Source organism: Erinaceus europaeus, chromosome 6, assembly GCF_950295315.1.
Source record: "Erinaceus europaeus chromosome 6, mEriEur2.1, whole genome shotgun sequence".
NCBI classification, from domain to species: Eukaryota; Metazoa; Chordata; class Mammalia; order Eulipotyphla; family Erinaceidae; genus Erinaceus; species Erinaceus europaeus.
Genome location: NC_080167.1, coordinates 21,207,545 through 21,231,074, shown reverse-complemented (window position 1 = coordinate 21,231,074; position 23,530 = coordinate 21,207,545). Strand labels below are relative to the sequence as shown.

The 23,530-nt window shown below is 41.0% G+C and overlaps 1 protein-coding gene and 1 non-coding gene across 2 annotated transcripts in view; both read left to right on the top strand.

The window, feature by feature from the left end:
* Nucleotides 1–23,530, top strand: part of LOC103128887 (transmembrane protein 132D) — a 661,492-nt gene that overhangs the window by 217,532 nt on the left and 420,430 nt on the right. The window lies entirely within an intron of this gene.
* Nucleotides 14,632–14,813, top strand: LOC132539213 (U2 spliceosomal RNA). Its single transcript, XR_009550505.1, has one exon. It is a non-coding gene; the product is annotated as a U2 spliceosomal RNA (small nuclear RNA).

Below are 23,530 nucleotides of genomic sequence, written 5' to 3'. Positions count from 1 at the left end.
CAAGTTTCCCGAGAACTCCAGAGAGCCTACAGCTCTTATGTCATGTGCTCTTGAATTGCTAGTTCAGAAGTTTTGGTAGCCTAAGGGGCTTTTGGGACGGGACTTAGCCCTTGGTCAGGACCCTGGCGGTGAGAAATCTGAGATAGGCTTGCTAGAAAATAACCATTTTCTCCTGCTTCAAAGCATATAACCTCAAGGAAACTGAAATTCTTCTTGACTCTGGAAGTGGAATTTCTTGACCTGTTTAACTTGAAAAAACAGCTAGAAGTAGAAAACAGAAAAGTTTCAACAAGCATTTCATCCATTGGTAACCATTTTAGCCTCCTGGGGGTTCAAACCCAGTAAATAATAGGCACTTAGAGAAGGAAGCAGTTTGTCTCAGCATGCTTGAAATATCTATCAAATATCATCATGAAGTGTTCACAGACTTTAAAAGAAGAAAGAGTATGATTGGTGTGAGAAGACATGACCTTCCTTTTTTCTTCATTGTGGTCCATTCTCTTTGTTGTGTGGGGTTTGGTTTTGGCATACAACTGAAATGTTCCAGCATGTTTATTTATTTATTTTTATTGATTGATTTAATAATGATTGACAAGACCATAGGGGAAGAGGGGGTACAATTCTACACAATTCCCACCACCAGAGTTCTGTATCCCATTCCCTCAATTGGAAGGTTCCCTATTCTTTATCCCTCTGGGAGCAAGGACCCAGGATCATTATGGGGTGCAGAAGGTGGAAGTCTGGCTTCTGTAATTGCTTTTTCACTGGATATGGGTGTTGGCAGGTGTTGGCATATACTATCAGCTTGTTTCTATCTTTCCCTAGTGGGGCAGGGGTCTGGGGAGGTGGGATTCCAGGACACATTGGTGAGGTCTTCTGCCTAGGTAAGTCAGGTTAGCATCATGATAACATCTGCCACTTGGTGGCTAAAAAACATTAAGTTATAAAGCAGAACAATTTATTTAATAATCAGGAACCTAAATGTAAGAATATAACAGATGAGATTTGGGAGGGAGATCTGTGTTTTGGCCAAAGCTAGGAAGTCTATTTTAGGTATTCTGAAGGACGCATGAATTTACTAACTTATTTTGCCTGAGCCTAAAACTTAATATGGAGGTGGGCTAATGGTATTGTCTAGGGAGATGATGTCAAAGTTGGAAATAGGATTGGAAAGCTGAATTAGAAAAGAGAGTAGCTCCCAAATATGGGAAAACTATAAAATCCATTGATCTCATATTCAACACAGGAGCCTGTGTAACCTCTGCATACCTATAGGTCTGAATTCACATTCCCTGGTCATAGCTAGGAACATTCTAGGCTGCACTTATTGTAGGACCTGTCTTCCTCAAGTGGCAGAGTATGTTGACCCAACCTTCCTTCAGAGAGTGGGGCAGTCTCTACCACTGTAGTTCCACATTGAGAACAAGTTCTTTCAGTGGCCCACAAGAGGATTCACACTTCAAGCACGTTTATTTTTTAGTACACATGCTGCAATTATTGTTATTTCAAGGGTCACACATATATAGGGCTCTTTTGCCACTGAAGTTCTTTGTGAAATTCTTTGTGCCAACTTCCAGTCAAGGAGGTTGACACTGTCACCTTCTGACTGACCTTTGTCTATATGTGGACACTTGAACATCCTGTTCTTCTGTCATGAGATGTCTTGACAGTGTGTTTTACAGACAGGCTGAGAACAAATAAAGGGAGAAACATTTGGGTTGTGTATGAATCTCCACTGAATTCAACAAGACATTGTGGTAGCTGCATGGATTTCAGTCTGTAAGTTTGATGAGTAAGAATAGGTAGGTTTTAGCTGGGGGAAAAAAGGTAGTCTTCATCAAGTTAAAGTTAACATTCCCTCCTCCCATTCCAGACATGTTCTGCTCTGGGGTAGAAGATAGGATAATTCCAAGGAGAGGAGGAATCCAACATGGGTGTTGGTCTGGCATGTTACGTGCTCATACAGGTGTGCACTGAGATGTCCGTTCCCCAGCTCAGCGTGTACAGAGGCTGTGGAGGGATTGTCTGCACTACATTCTGCCAGCACATTCAGATTAAATATGTATGTGTGTGTGCTACTTCTGGGTTGTTCATTCATTTATTTATTTTAGTATTTTCTATTTTATTTATTTTATGGCAGTTTTTTAATTAGGGATTTAATATATATTAATATATTTAGTATAGTTTCCCTCCTTCCCCACCACCAGAGTTCCATTTCTCCATTCCTTCCCTTGGAAACTGTAGTATTTCTCTTAAGGTCACAGATATGGATTGACTATTACTTTTATTTACATATATATATATATATATATATATATATATATATATATATATTTCCAATGTTACTGTGGTCCTGCCTTTTCTTCCTTTCTCATACCTACACCTCTTACTACTTCCAAGTGTCCTTCCTTTTTTTTTTTTTTTCCCATGTTGCTCTCTCTCAGAGACTGATGGAATTAGAGTCCAGTGCCCTCTGGTCATCTTTCCCTCACATTTCTCCCCCTCTAGGATTATGGACCAAAAATTTTTTTTTTAATGTTATTAGTGATTTAACATTGATTTACAAAACTACATATCAACAGGGCTATTACTCCATACCGTCCCCAGCACCAGAGTTCTGAATCCCCAGTCCCTCTATTGCAATCCCTAGCAGTTCTCCTAAGATTGCACACAGGGGTTAACTGTTATTTCTACAACTGTCTATCTGCATTTGTACATTATTGCCCTTCCCCACATTTTTGCCTCCAGGGTTATCGCTGGGACTCAGTGTCTGCACTGTGAATCCACTGCTCTTGGTGACTATATTGTTTTTCTATTTTGTTGTTGTTATTGCTGTTATTGTTGTTGTATAAAGCAGAGAGAAATCAAAAGAGGAGGGGAAGACAGAGAGGGAGAGAGATAGACACGTGCAGACCTGCTTCACCACTTGCGAAGTGACTCGCCTACAGGTGGGGAGCTGGGGACTCAAACTGGGATCCTTGAGCTGGTCCTTATGCTTCACACCATGTGTGCTTAACCCACTGCACTATCACCGGCTTCAGTTGTCCCTCTTTTCTTCTAAGTCCAATCCTCTCTTCCCCCTCCAAGCCTCGCATAGCCCTGTTACTACTTCCAAATGTCCCTCCTTTTTTCTTCCTCTCTCTGTAGTCCTGATGGAGCTGCAGTTCAGCTCCTTCCTCCTATCACTTCTTCACTGGGAGTATGGATCAAATTTTTGGGGAGGGTACAGAATGTAGGAGTTCTGGCTTCTGTAATTTGCTTCTTCACTCAACACAGGCATTAAGAGGTTGATCCGTACCCCCAGCAGCCTATTTCTAGCTTACCCTAGTGGGGTAGTTCTCTGAAGAGGTGAGGTTTCAGGATACATTGGTGAGATCATTTGTCCAGTGAAGTCAGGATGGAACCATGATAGCGTCTGCAACTTGTTGTCTGGAAGGTGGCAGGATATAAAGCAAGACAAAATGGTTAATTAACAGGAACTAAAAAATTAAGCACAGTGCAGGTGAGATTAGGGATTTTAGGGTGAAAGTAAACTAGGAATTCCATTTTAGGCATGTTTCTAGGGGTCCACGACTATGGTGCTATGGTAGTTTTTGCTTGAGTTTGATAGATAACATGAAGTTGGATAAAGATATTATCTGAGAAAATAGTGTCACAGTAGAGATAAGGACTAGAAAGTTGGATTAGGGCATAGAGTAGTTTCTATTCTTTAAAAAATATATATTTATAGGGAGTTGGGCGGTAGCGCAGTGAGTTAAGTGCACGTGGTACAAAGCGCAAGGACCGGCATAAGGATCCCGGTTTGAGCCCTCGGCTACCCACCTGCAGGGGAGTCCCTTCACAGGTGGTGAAGCAGTTCTGCAGGTATCTATCTTTCTCTCCTCCTCGCTATCTTCCCCTCCTCTCTCCATTTCTCTCTGTCCTATCCAACAATGACGACATCAGTAACAACAACAATAGTAACTACAACAATAAAAAGCAATAATAGCAACAAAATGGAAAATAAATAATTTTTTTTTAAATCTATGAATGAAATTGACTGTTTACCTCCATACACCTGACCCAGGACATACATACATACATACATACATACATACATATATACATATGTTTAGCACCAGAGCCTGTGTAACTTCTATGTCCCTATTGGTGTAAGCTCACAGCTCATGGTCACAGCTGGGAACATTGTAGGCTGCACTGGTCATTTCAGGACCAGTCTTCATTGAGTTGTAGGGCAGACTACCCAGCTTCCCTTCAGAGACTGAGACAGTCCCTACCATCACTGCTTTATGGTGAGGGCAAGTGGACCAAAATTCTTTTGGGGGGATGCATACGGTGAGAGTTCTGGCTTCTATAATTACTTCTCTGCTGGACATGGATGTTGGCAGGTCCATCCATACCCCTAGTATGTTTCTGTCTTTCTCTAGTTAGGTTCTGAGTTATTTATAAAAGTAGAAATACAGTCTGGGGTCCAGGGAGCTTTTGTGAGATACCTGAATGCAGTAATAGTCCCCCAAACATCAGCAACAAAATCCCTAACACTTACTGAGTGTCTACCTGTACTAGACACTGTTCTAAATGCTTAACATGGTTCCCCCCCACATTCAATCCTCAAAACATACTTTTGAGGCCTGGGCTATTATTACCGACATTTTCTCAAAGAGGAAACTGAAACAAAGGGAAAAAGAAACTGTCGAAGAATTAAATATGATCTGTGAGAAATTTCCTCTGGCACACAACTCAAGAGTACATTTGAAAGCTCATCTTTATATGTGTGAGCTTTGTGGCAAACAGAACTCCTAAATAGCCTTAATAATCGCTTAGGTCTTGGTGCATGATAATGGAAAAGGACCTAAGTTGAGGATGAGAGTGTTTTATGGACACCAATCATGGTTAGATGAATTTACTCATATACATAAAAGTGTAAACTACTATCCCCCCCCCAATAAGATACACAGATCTCTAAAATAAAACTTAATGAGTCAGGGAGATAGCATAATGGTTGTGCAAAAGGATTTCCATGCCCGAGGATTCAAAGTCCTAAGTTCAACCCCCTACACTGCCACTAACCAACGTTAAGTAGTGCTCTGGTTTCTTGTTCTGTATATTTCTCTCTGTATCTCTCTCTCTGTCTGTCTTATTAAAAATAAAAATAATATTTAAAAATAAAATGAAATGCCACTATATTAAAAAAAAAAAAAAAACCTCAAGAAGACAAATTACTTAAAGTATTCTCCTATTAAACAGACATTTCTGGAGTGTTGAGCTGAACGCTGAAGACTAAAAATCCAGGAACAAGTGTTCCTTGAGACACTGGTGGGAGGTATTATTCTTGTTGCCTTTTGAAATCCATTTACTTTCTATACCTTCAAATTTGGAAAGGGATTCTGACATCTGGCTTCAATCTACCTTCTCAGATAGAATTGCTGAGTCAGCTGCTTTCCAAACACATTTAAAAAAAATGCCTCATAAGCAGCTTTGAACACGTTCATTCTTCTATTTGTTCTTTATAGTTTAAGTGAGAAGTAACCAACCTGCTACTTGTGTTCACATCAGCCCTCTTTTACAATGAACTGACAATGCTAGGTTTGAAATGACCTCCGGTCACATGTTTGTGTTTTTATTGGTGCCTGATGCAGATCTCAGGAAAAGTTTTAGTTGCTAATTGTCTAAGCTAGAGACACAGAATCAGCTTAAAGTCTGCCTACATTCTTTTTACTTGCATCCCAGAACACAGAGAGGAGAAGCTGAGACTCAGTGATCAGCAGCCCATGAGTATAGTTAGTTAAGATGCCAACAAGGCAGCCATCTTTTGACCCCCTGTTCCCTGAGCTTTTCTTATGAATCCTTTGTGGTGCCTAAGAAGTAAATTCTACCCACTTTATCTGAAAAAAAAAATGCCACTCTTGGTAACAATTTTCAGTGTGTGATATACCTGAAGGGCGCTCTGCAACCTGCCTTTTTATTGTTTATGTGATAGAACAGAGAGACATTGAGAGGAGGGGGTAGAGAGGCATGGAAAGGGATACAGAAAGCAAGATACCTGCAGCACTCGTGAAGCTTCGCTCCTGCAGGTGGAGACTGGGGACTTAAACCTGGGTCTATGCATTTGCTAATTTGTGTATGAACTGGGTGTATCACCACCTTGAATGCTGGAGACTTAACAGAGAACAAAAGAAGCATTCACAGTGACACAGGAGGCATCATGGTAGCTAGAGCTCAAACTTGCAAGTACGACGTCCCAAGTTTGATCCTTAGTCTAGCATATACAGAGCAGCTCTCCCCATACCCCCACCCCATGCCACATACACACTTTCACATTACCAGATAAACCTTAAAAAAAAAAAAAAAGATAGGGCTCTATACTAAGTGATCTATGAATCATACCTTTGTTCTCACTTGGTTGGCAGTCTTTTTTTATTTTAATTTATTTATTTTCCATTTTGTTGCTCTTGTTGTCTTTTTATTGTTGTTGCTATTGATGTCATCATTGTTAGATAGGACTGAGAGAAATGGAGAGAGGAGGGGAAGACAAATGAGGAGAGATGGATACCTGCAGACCTGCCTCACAGCCTGTGAAGGGACTCCCCTGTAGGTGGGGAGGCAGGGAGCTCAAACTGGGATCCTTATGCTGGTCCTTGAGCTTTGCGCCATGTGTGCTTAAGTCCATTGCGCTACTGCCTGACTCCCTGGTTGGCAGTCTTAACTCCATCTGATTGAGTGTGGTTAGTGCGTCAATTTTCATTTTATGTCCACTCCATTCATTAGGAATTGTACTCTCTCCTTGCTTATGACACCTGGATATTATCTTTGCAAAGTAAAATACCATGGGGCCCCTAGGATACTCTTTTTTGAATGAACACTATGCAATAAGTTAGCTGCTATTCATAGGCAGTTTTTACTAAAAGGCGAATAAAAGAATATATATAAAAAAGTGTGCAGAATTAGGGGAGATAGCATAATGGTTGTGCAAAAAGACTTTTGTGCCCTAGGCACGAAAGACCCAGAATACCAGGGCTGAGCTGAGCAGTGCTCTGACACCTCTCTCTCTCTCTCTCTCTCATTTCTCCCTTATTTCTGTTTTATTTTAATATTTTATTTATTTTGTATAGAGAAAGATAACTCAAGGGGGAGTGGTAGATAGGGAGTGTAAGAGAGAAAGAGAGAGAGAGAGAATTGCAACACTGCTTCACAGCTTTTGAAGTTCCTCCCTGCAGATAAGGACTGAGGGCTTGAACTTGGGTCTCTGTGTGTGCTCAACCAGGTGTCACCACCTGGTCTCTATATATGTCTTTCTGTATCACTGTAAATAAAACAAAACAAACAAACAAAAAAAGAGCTCTTCTGTGATATCCTATGAGAAGCTCTGGAGTTGCATGGAAAGAGAAGATAAACCTTGTCTCATAACCATTTCTTCTGAGATCTCAGATCCTGAGTGAGTCTATCTGGTGTCCACTTCATCAGGAAGCCAGCAACTAGAAGCTTTCAGGTGACCAGCATATCATATAGAGCAGATGAGTTTCCCACCCTTGCAAGCCCTCATTACACACACACACACACACACACACACACACACACCCGCCCTGATACTAAGTAAAATTAAGTTTTTAAAATTATTTTTATTTATTTATTTGTTTCTAGAGATAGATGCAGAGTAGCAGAGAGGGGGAAATTAAGATCTTAGCACTAGAGATTCCTACAGTGTGATGGGGGGCAGGTTAGAGCCTGGCTTATATACATGGGGCAAGTTGAGTTTGTTTATTTTTTTTTCCATTTGCCACCAGGGTTGTCACTGGGGCTCAGTGCGTATACAATGAATTCAGCACTCCTGACAGTCATTTCCCCCCATTTATCTCATTTGATAAGACAGAGAAAAATTGAGAGGGAAAGGGGATATATATAGAGAGAGATAAAGAAAGACACGTATAGTATTGCTTCATAGCTTGTGAAGTTTTGCTATCCTGAAGGTGGGGACTGGAAACTTGAACCTGGGCCCTCGCACTTGATAATGTGTGTGTTCTAGCTGATGTGCTATCACCTGGTCGGTAAAACTGAGTTTTAAGCTCCTAAAATGTAGGTTGGTTTTCTAGGAAGTGATAAGTCACTGGAACAGTAGAGTAGATGTGATCTGTAAGGGTTTTACCATGAACCCCTACCCTTTGAAGATTAGGAAGATCAGAGGTTTGGACACTCCTGTCTCAACTCTGCTGAGATCTCTGTGGTTGGTTCTGCAGCCTGCATTTTTCAGGAACTCATCCAGATCTGACAGCTAAACATGGTAGGACTCATTGGCTGGGGTCATGTTTGTGAAGATGAATTCAGGCTGGTTTTATCTTCTCTTGATCTCTCTGTCTCTAGAAAATTCATGTCTTGGCAGGTATAGCTATCTTGGGCAGACCATCTCATAACATCAACTCCTGCAAAGAGAGGCTACTGTTGAGTTTTATCACTCATCCTTTGCTTTATCCACTGACCTGGGTGGCAGGCCTTCTCAGACAACACACTTGGGAGTATGACCACATTGTTTAGAAAAGTATCCCACCTCTGGAATGAATTCCTGGGTGAAAGAACTGCTGGCCCTTAGCTAGTGTGCTCTACTCTCATATTGGATATGCCACCGAGACAGTTAGATTATATCATTTTTATGAATGCAGACTATTTTTTTCTGATCACCTTCTCATGTACCAGAAGTATAGACAATCACCAGGGTTTGTCTGTCACTCTCAATTGCCAGCAAAGGCAGACAGGTCAAAAGCAATGGGGAATGAATTTAGCTGAACAGAAAACATCACAAATGAGATAAGGACATTGGAAAGACCCAGAGGCAGTAGAGATAGAACACAGATGATCAAAGTAATGTTTTACTCCCCATTCCACAAACACTGTATGCAAAGGTGAAATGGCCCAATGTTTTGATTTGATTTTCTTTCTGAGCAATTGAGAGATTGTTGATAGTAAAACTCTCTTGTCATCAAAGCATGACCCTGAGACTGGAGGTAATCTGGACCAATAATCCAAAGTCTGAAGTTGCCCAGGGATATAGACGATAATAATGCTCATCCTTTGGCATCTCCTTCTACACACACACACACACACACACACACACACACACACACACACACACACACTCCTACACCTGCATGAACTCAGGCCTTTGAAAATACCACCAGTCTGTTATTGTACTATGCTGAGCCTGAGCATACTTAGTTGTGTCTGAAAATGCAACCAAGTTCATCCACCAAGCCTAAACTGAGCTCTCTTTCTCACTCTGTGACTCCTTGCTGTTGAAATTCAGGTGTCAGTATACCTACTATAAGATAGAGAATGTTAATTTTTATGTACTCACATTAGGTAAGCGCAGTAGTGTCTGCAGACCAGGCATAGTTTACCAAACTGGGCAGATCAGATTAAAACAAAAACAACAGTCCATCTAAGTAAATATACTAGAGGAGGAAAGAAAGAAGGGTGCAAGGAAAGACAGGAAGGACAAGGAAATGAAGGGGGAAGCATGTGAGAGTAAAATAATTTATTTAGAAGGAAAACATAAGTTTAAAAGTAAGGAGAGTGAAAGAAGCTTCTCTGTGAGTGTCTACATGAGTTAGGGAGATATTTTCAAATAATATCATTTCAATAAATCAAGGTTAAATAAAACAAAGAAATGTTAGATTATACTGAAGAGCTAACACGTCATGAACGGAGAGTCAAAACAGTACAAAGAAGATATTTAAAACAAGGAACATAATATACATGTGAGAAAAAGAATTACTGGCATGTATAGAAAAGTTGAGGTAATTTTGTTGACTACAAAGGAAAATGCAAAAACTAAAAAAGAACTCAGAAGATAATAGACATATGGGAAAAGATAATCGAAGATAAAGATGATTACTGTGCCCAGAGCTCAGAATTCCACTAAAAAAGTGAACACAAAATATATTCACAGGGGGGGTCTGGCGGCAGTGCATCCGGTTAAGCACGCAGGTGGTGCAAAGTGCAAGGACCGGCGTAAGGATCCCGGTTTGAGCCCCTGGCTCCCTACCTGCAGGGGGCGTCGCTTCACAAGCGGTGAAGCAGGTCTGCAGGTGTCTCTGTTTCTCTCCCCCTCTCTGTCTTCCCCTCCTCTTTCCATTTCTCTCTGTCCAACAACAAAGACATAAATGGCAACGATAATGATAACCACAACAATGGTAAGACAACCAGGGTAACAAGGGGGAGAAGATGGCCTCCAGGAACAGTGGATTCGTGGTGCAGGCACCAAGCCCCAGCAATAACACTGAAGACAAATATATATATATATATATATATATATATATATATATATATATATATATATATATATATATTCACAGATACATTTGTTTCTATAACTAAAGAATATCTAAATAGACAGACCAGAAGTGCATCCTGTATTTACGAGAAAACAACGATGACACAAAATTCAAGACCTCTCCTAATTATGAAATTTCAGGCACAGTGAATCAGCTGGTTATTCAGAGAGAATAAATATTCACAAACCACTAAAGAAATATCATGACTGCAGGTAGACACACAAGAGCATAAAAGTGTCAGTTCTCCACAAAAAGAATCTGTAGAATCAATATAATTACAGTAAAAATGTCAGTTGGTTTATTCTTCAAAGTACTGGGCAAGTTAATTTTCAAATAGATATGATCATGAAATGACCAAGAATGGTAAAATAAGAAAGGATTAAAAAAAACAGATGAGTCATTAGAATTAGTAGATCATGTAACAGTTTGCTAGTAGGGCACAACTGATAAAAGAGTGATCATCAGAAAGATCCCTTAGTAAATCTATGCAAATAGGAGACTTTGGATAAAAAATGTATAATCACAGGACAGTGAAAAGAGGACGGTGGTTTGAAAAATGACACTGGGACCTCGATTATACAAATGAGATCAAAACAACCAGACCATACCATTACCATAAGACCAGACCATCTTAAATTAGATACTAATTTAAGCTCAATTAGGTTTTCATTAAAAACTAATATAAAGGGGCTGGGTGGTGGCTCCATTAAAAAAAATATGTTTGTAACATTTAAGAGCCTCAAAGAGTCCGCACACAGAAAATACAGGGAATGCTCATAGTTCACTGAGTTATAGCAAGTAACCAAATAGAAATACAGGAGGAAAATGTCATTATGTCTACCCCAGAGATTGTGACACAAGGTAGTCAATAATTTTAGAGAAGTAACCCATCTCATCTGAAATCAGAGATAAATAAGTTAAAACTGAGTTAGGCAGTCTGATAACATTAAGATATCTTGTTGGTGGGGGGAAATTGGCACAAGTTCTGTAGTAAATAGTTTCGAATTGAAAATTATAGTAATTATTATTATTATTTAGAATTGGAGCCAGGCAGTGACGGACCTGCTCAAGTGCACATTTCACAGTGTGCAAGAACCCAGGTTCAAGCCCCTGGTCCTCACCTTCAAGAGTTGTGAACTAGAGCTGCAGGTGTCTCTCTCTGTCTCTTTCCCTCTCTATCTCCCCCTCCACTCTCAATTTCTCTCTGTCTCTATCCATCAATAAGTAAATAAAATTAAAACAATAATTTAAAATTTTTATAATTAGCGAGCCAGGCGGTCGTGCACATGTTGCCAAGTGCTAGGACCGACATAAAGATCCCGGTTCAAGCTCCCAGCTCCCCACCTGCAGTGGGGGTCGCTTCAAAAGCAGTGAAGTAGATCTGCAGGTGTCTATCTTTCTCTCCCCTTCTCTGTCCTCTCCTCCTCTCTCAATTTCTCTTTGTCCTATCCAACAACAATGACACTTAAAGGTTGGCAGATGCTGCTTCTCATCTGTAGAATGGAAGCTTCATGGGCAGTGAAACAGGTCTGCAGGTGTCTGCTTCTCTCTCCCTGACTCCCTGTGCCCTCTCAAGTTCTCTTTAGTTTCTTTCTTTTTTAAAATTTCTTTATTGGGGAATTAATGTTTTACATTCAACAGTAAATACAATAGTTTGTACATGCATAAAATTTCTCAGTTTTCCATATAACAATAAAACCCCCACTAGGTCCTCTGTCATCCTTCTTGGACCTGTATTCTCCCCCTACCCACCCTCACCCCCCCCCCCCCAGAATCTTTTACTTTGTAGCAATACGCCAACTCCAGTTCATGTTCTACTTGTGTTTTCTCTTCTGATATTGTTTTTCAACTTCTGCCTGACAGTGAGATCATCCCATAGTCATCCTTCTGTTTCTGACTTATTTTACTTAACATGAATTTTTCAAGGTTCATCCAAGATTGGCTGAAAACGGTGAAGTCACCATTTTTTATAGCTGAGTAGAATTCCACTGTGTATATTGACCACAACTTGCTCAGCAGCTCCAGTCCTGTCCTGCTACAGCCCCAGGTGGTCTCCCCTGGTATTCCTAGTTGACCCAGGAGAGGAGAGGAGAGAAACACAGCTGCTGCTGCTCTGTAGCCCTGCCTCTGGAAGTCAAGTTCTCTTTAATTTCTATCTAATAAAGAAGCGAGATGTCGTGACAATTTTGAAAGTAATCCTGAAATTTCCAGATGGAACCAGGTAGTGAAAGGAAAACCAAACTGCCTCCTATTCTATTTCCAATAGCTCAGGCTATCTATCCATTTAATAATCATTGGCAATAGCGTCACTATTATTTCACTATTATTTATTTAATGGTCTCTAGAGTGTGACTGGGGTTGATAAACACCCAGTACACTAAGAAAAGAAAAAAAAAGATTTCCTCTTCTTTCTAAAGTCATGGCATTAGGGTTTTAAAATGCCTTGGTGGACTTTGAGGCAGTAGTCAAATGCAACTAAACCCAAATACTGAATAGACGGATTGACAAATGAGGACTCTGTTATGTTTAATCCCCATATGAACCAATTAATTTCACATAGAGAAGAATTTTGTTCCAAAGCCACAGATTGCACCATTTACCTCAGCCAACCATCTCCAAATTGTGTATCATTGATCACAAGAGGCCTGGGTAGAAGTGTCAGTAAATAACTCAGAACAAACATCATCACCTCTGAGAAGAGCCAGCCATTGACTCATGCATTCTTCATCTCTCAGAAGGCATTACTGTAGGATTGAGACATTGAAAGCCTGTCTACGCCTCCATTTTCTGCACCCCCACAATCTTATTATAAAAGGCAAACATTGCAATTGCTTAACTTTCAGTTTTTGAATGGAATCTGGATGCTTTCTAAGAACCAAACAGCCTCATTGATAATCAATACAACAGGCAAGTAAGAAATTATTTATGGATTCAATTCATCAACATTTAATGGTACCGTAGAAACTACTATTGGCTGAGGAGACAAATACAAAAGTCCAGTAACTCTTTTTGAGTTCTTGAGGCCATTTCACGTCTGGCTGGGCTACTGAGTATTAACAGTGATGGCTGGGAGAAGAATTATAGAATTATGACATCTGAAACACTCTCCTGGTCTAGAGTGTAAATATTCCTTAATCCTGTTTATTTTTGAAATGAAAAAAAAAAAACTTTCACAGTCATTCTTAACATAAAAAGGTAAAAAGAATAAAAGAGAGAGAGAGAGAAGAAAAATTGAAAAATTGGCCACCAGGAGTGGTGAATTTGTCCCGCAGGCTGTGAACCCCTATGGCAATAAATAAATAAATAAATAAATAGTACAGATGGTGGGATAGGATGGATGAAAGGCAGACAGATGGTAAATAAATCAATATATGGGTCTAGAAAGACAGCATAATGGTTAGGTGAAAGTTTTGCATGGCTGAGGCTCCAAGGTCCCAGGCTCAATCCCCAGTACCACCATAATGCAGTACTTGTTAGATCTTCTGTAACTGCTACACCTCAAGTAAGGCTCGCCCCCACTGCGATCACCTTCTTTAAATCACTTCTTTAAATTACTTCTTGATAGAATTTATACTAACTAAAGTTCAGTTATTCCTTGATGTCTCCAAAATTAGCACCTGATGCACTTTCCCACTGGTTTGAGGAAGATTTATTTTAATTCTGCTTTTCAAACTCTTCACTATATTATGGCAAAGAATACCTGGGGCAGGGGCTGCATTTCAGACAAGTACAAACAAGACCTGGGAGGTGCTGGTTTAAGTATTCATGTGCCATCTGCCGTATAACAGTAGGAACTTCTGTGCTGAGCTTGAGGGTGAGGGTACTCGGGCATAGAATTAGTTCTTTTTCTCCTTACAGATCTTTGTTACCTTGGGATGGGGCAAAATTACTGTTGGTTCTGCTTAACTGAGATAAGTTCCACTTTATAGAATTAAGTTGGTCTATTTTGGGTCTACTGACCCTTTAGATTTGAAACTTTAAGGATTCAGGTTGGTAAAAACTAAAATCATTAGGCAACTGGGAAGTGGCACACCTAATTGAGCACACATGTTATAATGTACAAGGACCTGGGTTCAAGCCCCAGACCCTACCTGCAGGGGGAAAGCTTCATGAGTGGTGAAAATGGGCTGCAGGTACCTCTCTTCCTCTCTCCCTTTCTATCTTCCTCTTCCCTCTTGATCTGTCCCTGACTCTGTCTAATAGATGAGTACATTTTTTAAATAAATATTTTTAATTAATTATTATTGGGTAGACACAGAGAGAAATTGAGAGGGAAGGAAGATAGAGAGGATAGAAGGAGAGAGACATCGCTTCTCGGCCTTTTGGCTAAGATCAAGTGTTCTTATCAGTTTAATATCTGATACGTCCTCTATCCGAGGACATTATATTAAATGGAATTTTGGAGCTGGGAGTTGGAATAGGGGCTTGCTCCATCCGCTCCACGCATCGGCCTGGTATTGCAGTACTTCCAGGAACGGTGCACCCCCTCCTCATAAGAAAAAAAAAAGGAGAGAGACAGACAGACAGACACCTGTAGCCCTGCTTCACCGCTTGTGAAGCTTTCCCCCTGGTGGGGACCAGGGGCTTGAACCTGGGTCCTTGTGCTCTGTATTGTGAGCACTTAACCAGGTGTACCACCGCCTGGCCCTATGGATACTTTTTTTAAAAAAATATTTTTTAAAGCAAAGATTTGTTAGTGATATTTTGCCAGAGCTCTAAAACAGAGCATCATTAGATAGTAGAAGAAATATCTGATCTATAAACTGCAGATGGAGAAACCAGCATAATGACATTTTGTATATGCACCCCAGTCTCAGCTTCCAGGAATAATACAAGTGAAATTCCAGTGCCAGTAGACCTGAATCTTTTATTTTAAATAGGCTATTGTCCTTGGACTTCCTCTCTCTCTCTGTCTGTCTGTCTCTCTCTCTCTCTCTCTCTCTCTCTGCTTCCAGGATTATTGCTGGGGCCCAGTGCCTACACTACGAAGCCACTGCTCCTGGAGGCCCATTTTTCCCATTTTGTTGCCCTTGTTGTTGTTACTGTTATTGTTGTTCTTGCTTTTGTTGTTGGATAGGATAGAGAGGAGAGGTAGACAGGGGGATAGAAAGACAGACACCTGCAGACCTGCCTCACTGCTTGTGAAGGGACCCCCCTGCAGATGAGGAGCCAGGGACTGGAACCCGGATCCTTATGCAGGTCCTTATGCTTCGTGCCATGTGCGCTTAACCCACTGCACTACTGCCCAGCCCCCATCATTGGAGTCTTTACATTTCGTTTAAGGAACAGCACTTACCTACAGAACAGAGGGAAAAGAGACAATATATTTCTAAACTTCAAACTTTTATTTAAATATAGAGGTGTCCAAATGTGTATGAAAGTAGATGAAACTGGAATGAAACCAGCTTCTCACCAGCAACTAGCTCTTTTTATAAGCTTATGTCATTATTCCCTCTCACCAACCTCAGCTTTAAATACAATATGTCGAATGAAAGAAACCAGTACAAAAGGTTGCCTATGGTATGATTCCATACATATGGCATTCTGTGAAAGAAAAAAAAAAGGACTTAGGGGTAAAAAAATGATCATTGCTTGGTAGAAGGTGAGATGAGAGAATATTTGACTATAATGGAAGGATATACAAGTAATGTAACCAATTTGTATGATAGTTACTGAAATTAGTATTTACTTGAGAACTCATAGAAGTGTACAGCAAAAACAAACAAACAAACAAACAAACAATTGCCTAACCTGAACAAGCATTTAGAACGTATAGAGTTTAAGGTATATATTAGGGATTATTTCTAACATTCAAGAAAATAGGTGACTTGAATTATCTGGAATAATGTACATAGTATTTAAAATAATTTCAAATTTATTTTATTTATTTATTTATTCCCTTTTGTTTCCTTTGTTTATTGTTGTAGTTGTTATTGATGTTATCGTTGTTGGATAGGACAGAGAGAAAATGGAGAGAGGAGGGGAAGACATAGGGGGAGAGAAAGACAGACACCTGCAGACCTGCTTCAAAGCTTGTGAAGCGACTCCCCTGCAGGTGGGGATCCAGGGCTTGAACCGAGATCCTTATGCTGGTCCTTGCACTTTGTGCCACATGCGCTTAACCCGCTGTGCTACTGCCCGGCTGCCTTAAAATCATTTTTAATGCTCTAGTCCTGAACTTAAATTTCTCAGTGGGAGAAGCAATAGGCCATCCTCACCCAGACAGTATCTTTGATCTCTTTGCAAGTTGGAGACTTTAGTTAGCTTTAGTTTCCTACATCACCTACCTCTTTGTAGAAGTCAGGGTAGGTAATGTCAGATGCTATAACAAACTCTGTTGCCTGGCTTGACAGCACTTTTTCCCTCACTTGAAGTCCAGTGTGTGTTGGAAACCTCTCGTGGATAGTATTCGTTCTTAGTTCCTCTGAAGCTCTGTCATCCTTTAAGGATTAAAGGCTTTCACTTTCAGCCAGTAGACAGGAAGTGAATATATAGAGGAGTTTATAGGAGGTTTTCAGGGTCCTGGAGCAAATAACACTATTGCCCATATGCTGTTAATCAGATTTCATTGGTCCTATGGATCAACATATTAAAAGGTTATGAAAAATGGGATCAGCAATGTGCCCAGAGACCAGATTCTATAAGCTCTCTATTCTTTCCTCTCCCAAGGTTTTTTATCCTTGTCTCCATAGATAGATAAATGATCACAATCTTATACCTTAATCACTGTCTACATTGTTTTGCGTGGTTTTCCTTTTTAAAAATTGTCATTACTGGGAGGTATGAATTCTATTAGCAGAGCACCCCAGTGTGGTGGCCTGAGTCTCCTGAGTGCAACTTCTTTCTTTCCTTTCTCTTTCTTTCTTTCTTTCTTTCTTTCTTTCTTTCTTTCTTTCTTTCTTTCTGTCTTTCTTCTCCTCTTCGCTCATCTCCTCTTTTCACCTCTCCTCTCCTCCCCCTCCTCTCTCCTTTCTTCCCTTCCCCTCTTCTCCTCCCCCCTCCCCAGGTTGTATTTATTTATTCATTCATTCATTTATTTATAACCAAGTTGATCTCTGAGAGTTGCTGATTGCATGATGGATCCTCTACACTTAGTGGCCACCCCCGTTTTTATTTTTGATATAAACAGAAGGACATTGAGATGAAAAGGTGAGATTGAGAGGTTGAAAGATCAGAGACACCTGCTGCACTGCTCATGAAGCTTCTACAACTCCCAGCACTACCCCCCACCCCACCCAACTGGTGAGGACTAGGGGCTTGAACTGTAATGTATGCCCTCTACAGCCTCTTTTCTTTTTTTTTTAAAGGATTTCTTATTGTTTATTTTCCCTTTGTTGCCCTTGTTTTTTTATTGTTATTGTAGTTACTGTTGTTGATGTTGTCATTGTTGGATAGGACAGAGAGTAATGGAGAGAGGAGGGGAAGACAGAGAGGGGGAGAGAAAGTTAGACACCTGCAGACCTGCTTCACCGCCTGTGAAGCGACCCCCCTGCAGGTGGGGAGCCAGGGGCTGGAACCTGGATCCTTACTTGTGCCAGTCCCTGCACTTTGCGCCATGTGCGCTTAACCTGCTGCGCTACCACCAGACTCCCTACAGCCTCTTTTCTAACATAAATCCCACATCCTCTGTTTTTGTGTCCTACTGTCACTTTCTCTGCTCTTCAGCTTCTGATCTAGGAAAGCACACAGCACTCACAGATTTTGCTGCCTTGCTTTTCCATCTCTCCTCAAGGTCAGATGAACCCAATTTCTTCTACATTTACAAGTCATCTCCTATTTCTTCAAAGAGCTCATGGCAGTGTCTTCCCATCTTTCATGCCAAGGGCTGCCTTTCCCATCAGCACTTCCACTCAACACTGCCTCTTCCCTTGGAGATTTTCTTTTTCCTCTGCCCTTTCTTGTCTCTCCTGTGACCATGATCTGTCCCTGGCTTCACTCCAACTTATTTAAACACTTAAACCCTCCCATCTGCTCTTTCCACAGAGTTTTTCCTCACCACACAGCCAACAGTTTTTTTATTTCCTTACCTCCCCAGTGTCTCTGAAGTAATATTTAGCATTCTTATAACTGATGGTTTAAACCTTTTTTTTTTTTTTGTAAGTGATTTTTTGAAAGCATAGGTAAAACCTTTCTGGGTTAGAGCCCTAACCAAATTTAGTTTATTTTCTACATGAAAATGTACCCATTCTAATTTATTGAGGTGCATTGTTTAATGGAAATCCATTAGAACTTAACATGGAGCACCTAATGGAAAGAACCATTTCACCAATGAACAAAACACACAGGTCCCTTAAATAAGGTTCAAATACAGTGTGTGTGTGTGTGTGTGTGTGTGTGTGTGTGTGTGTGTGTGTGTTTATCAGGTGCTTCACCACTCTAGGCTGGCTTCTAAATTAAAATATAATTGAATATTTAGTGTATATTATCATTGTATACAAAAATACATATATGTACTGTTAAGATGAGCTATTGTACATTGATTAGTGATATATTGGGTTATTGGAAAAAATTCACAATGCATTATTGTATAGAAAAAATATGTTATGGGGGCTGGCAGGTGATGCACTGGTTAAACACACAGTACTACATGCAAGAACCCACACAAGGATCCAGGTTTGAGTCGCTGGCTCCCCACCTGCACAGGGGGATGCTTCACAAGCACCGAAGCAAGTCTTCAGGTGTTTATCTTTCTGTCTCCCTCTCTATCTCCTCCTCCTTCAGTTTCTCTCTGAATAAAATAGAAAAGGTGGCCACCAGGAGCAATGGATTCTTAATGCAGGCACTGAACCCCAGCAATAACCCAGGAAGCATTAAAAAAAAAAAAAGGAAAAGAAAAAAGTATGTCATGACATTCCGGATAACCCAGTATAATAAAACAAATATAAAATATGTGTCATTTGTAGAAAATGGTGTTGTAATTAGATTCTGTTCATAAAGATGTTCTCTTAGACTAAAAACCTTCCATAAAACAATTTGTGAACAAGTCAGCTAGTGCTAGCTATGAAGCGTTCCATTAGTCTGCGTCTAATCGAGAGTATAAGAGAGTCAACATATTTAGAAGATCCCCAAACCCAGCACATTTCCTTTTTGACTGCAAGGACCCAAATACCCTCTATTTCCACTTTTTAAAATAAAGATTTTATTTGTTTATTAATGAGAAAGATATATAGAGAGAAAGAATCAGACATCACTCTGGTACATGTGCTGCTGGGGATTGAACTCAGGACCTCATGCTTGAGAGTCCAGTGCCTTAGCCACTGCACCACCTCCTGAACCACTCTATTTCCACTTTTAATTTTCTGTGAGCACCATCCTTGATTACGTTTATTTTATCTCATCTTGCTTGTACCCCTGGTGTCTTCTGCTTCTTTCAGTTCCCTCTTGGGGTGGGTATCTCAGAATACAAAGTAAACTATTTAGGGAAGGCTGGAAATGTTCTCCTTTTGTTCCTTTATTGGAATAGTCATAGGTGGTCTTCGTGCCACTCTGCTATAATTCTGGGTCACTCCACTGGAAGCCACTAGTTGATTAGCCAACCCTCATGCACCCCTCTTCCTTGCTGATGGAATGATTTTAGTAGTAGGTAACGTGTGTAGTGAAAATCCTTACTTCTTAGGCTCATTCTACCTGCACAGGGGATGCTTCACAAGCAGCGAAGCAGGTCTGCAGTTGTCTATCTTTCTGTCTCTCTCTCTAGCTCCTCCTCCCCATCTCTCAGTTTCTCTCTGTCCTACCCAGTAAAATAGAAAAAGTAGCTGCAAGGAGCAGTGGATTCATAGTGCTGGTACCAAGCCCCAGTAGATCGACTCTAAGATCCAATATACTTGATCACATTAAGTGGAGGTCAGTGGAAGGTATTTGCGAGGATACTATAGTTATTGATAAATGATGGGAGGGTATGGGGCCAAAAGATAGCTCACTGATATAGTGAATGCCATACCATATGCAAAGACCATTTGAACTCCATCACCACTGTGGACATCACCAGTAGAGTGCCGCGGATAGTGGAGCTATTCTGTGGTATCTCTCATCTTCTCCCTTTTTCCCTCCCTCCCTTCCGTCCTATATTTAAAAAAATAATGAAAATATGGGCTAAGGAGCATATCTGAGACCTAGACACTGCCAAAAAACAGGAGTAGGGTGTGGGGAGGGAGATAGAACAGATAGCTAGATCAGGAGACTTAAGAGTCCCAGTCTAGACAAGGTTGAGTAGGCAGCTGAAAAAGCTTGGAACAAAAGGACTTCAGCCCCCAGTGCTGTCTTCATACATGGTCTACATTGGTGTTTTTTCAACATGGGAAAACATAAGTCATTTTTTTTCCATCAGCCACTAAGATTGAATCATTACCTGCAACCTGATGCTGTCCTAAGTGGTAATGGATCATATGTCTACCTAAGTTGTTAGGATGCAAGAAAAGGCTGTGTATTTTGTGCACAGAAGTGACTGGTTGTGCTGAATCACAGGATGGCTTACTAGGACCTGAACACCCTTTGTAAATAACTCAAAGTGTGAAGGGACAAAGGTCTGGAGACCTCTCACATGAATGAGCCGCCATAGCCCACCACCTGCACTGCAGTCTCCTTCACTCATCCTCAGTCACCCAGATGGAAGGGCATCAGTGTTGTCTTCACCCCGAGGGGCTCTCTGCTGAAAGGCAGAAGGTAGGCATATCCTCAGTTTCAGATAGGTGGCAAACAGAAAAAGGCACAATCTTCTGTGCAGTGCATCTAGATCATGTTGGATCTGAAAGCCTGTATTGCCGTTCTTCTTGTGGGGAGACCTCTTATTGGGCGCAGACAACTGGCATGCCCACCCTGTTACGCACCAGATGTGGGGGTCTAGGAGAATGTCACTGGAGGCAGCAGAGGCTGAGTCTTAATGAGACTCACTCTGTGTCCATGACAAGAGATGACCTGGAGACTAAGCTAGTAGCAATGATCCGTTTACTCATCAGAGAGGCAAGACTTTTAAGGGGTTGCAGAAGGAGGTAGCTTGCTTATACCATATATGGTTAAAGCAGAAAAGGGGCAGAAAGAGGTAAGGGGTTGGGAAAACTATCAGGTGAATGATCTAAGGAATGAAGAAGCTAGGCTTTGATGTGCATGGGTGTAGGGGTTCTTGGGTGTCAGGAGGTTGAGGTTTGGTTATAGTCTTATTCAGAAGGGCAAGAACAAATAATTGAGAAAAGGGGCCTCTGATAGCATCTGTGTAAGCAGGAGAGCCATTTTGGGAATGAGGAAGTAAGGTTATCAATGGCTAGCAGACAGAGAGGTGTCCTGAGGGCAGAGAGAAGGTGTGTCAGGTATGGTAACTTCTGATAGTTTTTGAATAAGCAGACCATCTGGTTTAAAGACAAGGAAGTAAGCTATTGTATTGGGAATGCAGAGTCCCTGTGAGGCAGAGAGTCTGACAGGTGAAGCTGAACCTGAAGGCCGTTCTCTCCCATGCTCAGTCTCTGGTAGAGAGAGGCTGACAGGAAGACCGTGTTCCACCAAGCTCAACCATACCCTCACAGTTTCCCTACACCGTATTATATTGTATGTTTTACAAGAACCACCATCCTTCTCTAAATGGATATTCCTTTACCTGAACCACCTTTCAACTTCTGATCAAAATCATATTGAAATTGGACTGTTTTTCAAACATTTATTTTTTTTAAAAACTTTTTATTTATTTATTATAGGATAGAGACTGAGAGAAATTGAGAGGGGAGTGAGAGACAGAGAAGGAAAAAGATGCAGAGGCACCTGCAGCCCTGTTTCACCACTTGTGAAGCTTTCCCCCTGCAGGTGGGAACTAGGGGCTTGGACCTGGGTCCTTGAGCCATACTGTACTGTGTGTGTTTAACCAGGTGTGCCACCCTACAAGCTTATTGAGTCTAGGGAGATACAATCAACTACATTCTCTACAACTTGACTGCCCCACATGGCGCATCTAACACAGCACTGATTTGTAGTCTCAATAAAATCCTGTTACTGGATCAATCAAATGGGGGCATATTTATGAGACAGAAAGAGATAAAATGCTAGCTCTAACCTTTACGATATCTGTTCTGTTGTATTTCTTTTTTTCTTGCCCTTGAATAATTTCAAGGAGTGTGTGTGTGGGGGGGGTGTGGGGGTAAGGCAAATATATATATGCCACAGCAGGATGAATCACTCATGTCATGCATGAATGGACCATGTGTGGACAAATATGCAGGGAAGGATTTTGCTTAGTATTTATGCTTTTGCAACATGACAGTATTCACTGGTGAGACAGGTAAGAGCAGAGAGCCACTGAGAGAGGCTGTTCTGAAGGCAATACAACTGTGATATCACCAGGTATGTAGATATCAGCTACAGTCACTCCCATGTCCAGAGCAGCTGGGCCTTTTTATGGAGTAGGAAGTAGAGTGTTTACTCCTGTCTAATGGAGCTGCAGGAACTAATGAACTGACCTGTCTCCACAGCACTGTGTTTTCCGGACACCAGAGACCTGAACACAGTTTCCTTTTCTATCTTTGAAATGTGTTTTGCAATCTGTGAAAATTAGTCCCCCCCCCCCCAAGTTTCTCTTTTATGTATTGACTCCAGCAATTACAAAGCAGAAGCCAACCTTTGGCAGCTTCATCGGCATTCAAATGCAATGGCCCTGGGATGACCACTCAGATGTGCTCACTGCTGTGGCTTTCAATGCTAGTTCCATGGACAGCCTACAAAGATGGCCACCTGTGGGGGAGGCCCTTTAACCTAGCAGAACACAGCCACTTCTACAAGTGGTTATTTTGTGCTTGTTTAGTCCCACTTCCACACTTGACATGCTGTGGCTTGTATTTTACAACAGTGTTTATGAGTGGTGTTTGCTTGGAACAACTAGGGAAATAAATGGGGCTGTGGGAAAAAAAAAGTGCAGTGCTAGTGGGATTGTACTTGAGTCACCCACATCCTTCCGTTCCTCCCTAATGGTGGTGCTGTGATGTCCTCACTGATACTTATCTGGAGTGTATCAATGAGAAAAAGGGTAGAAGAAAAAGGATAGAAACCATTTATCAGGGAGATTAGTTGGCCAAATTCCATACATATACCGTCTCCTACTGCATTACCCACAATGAACATTATGATGATGGTTGGGGTGTATAGACCTCCTGTGCTTTTCAATTTGTGTTACTCCTCATGTTCTACTGAATGGCCACTTTCTTGGGGCAACAAGTTAATGCAGACTT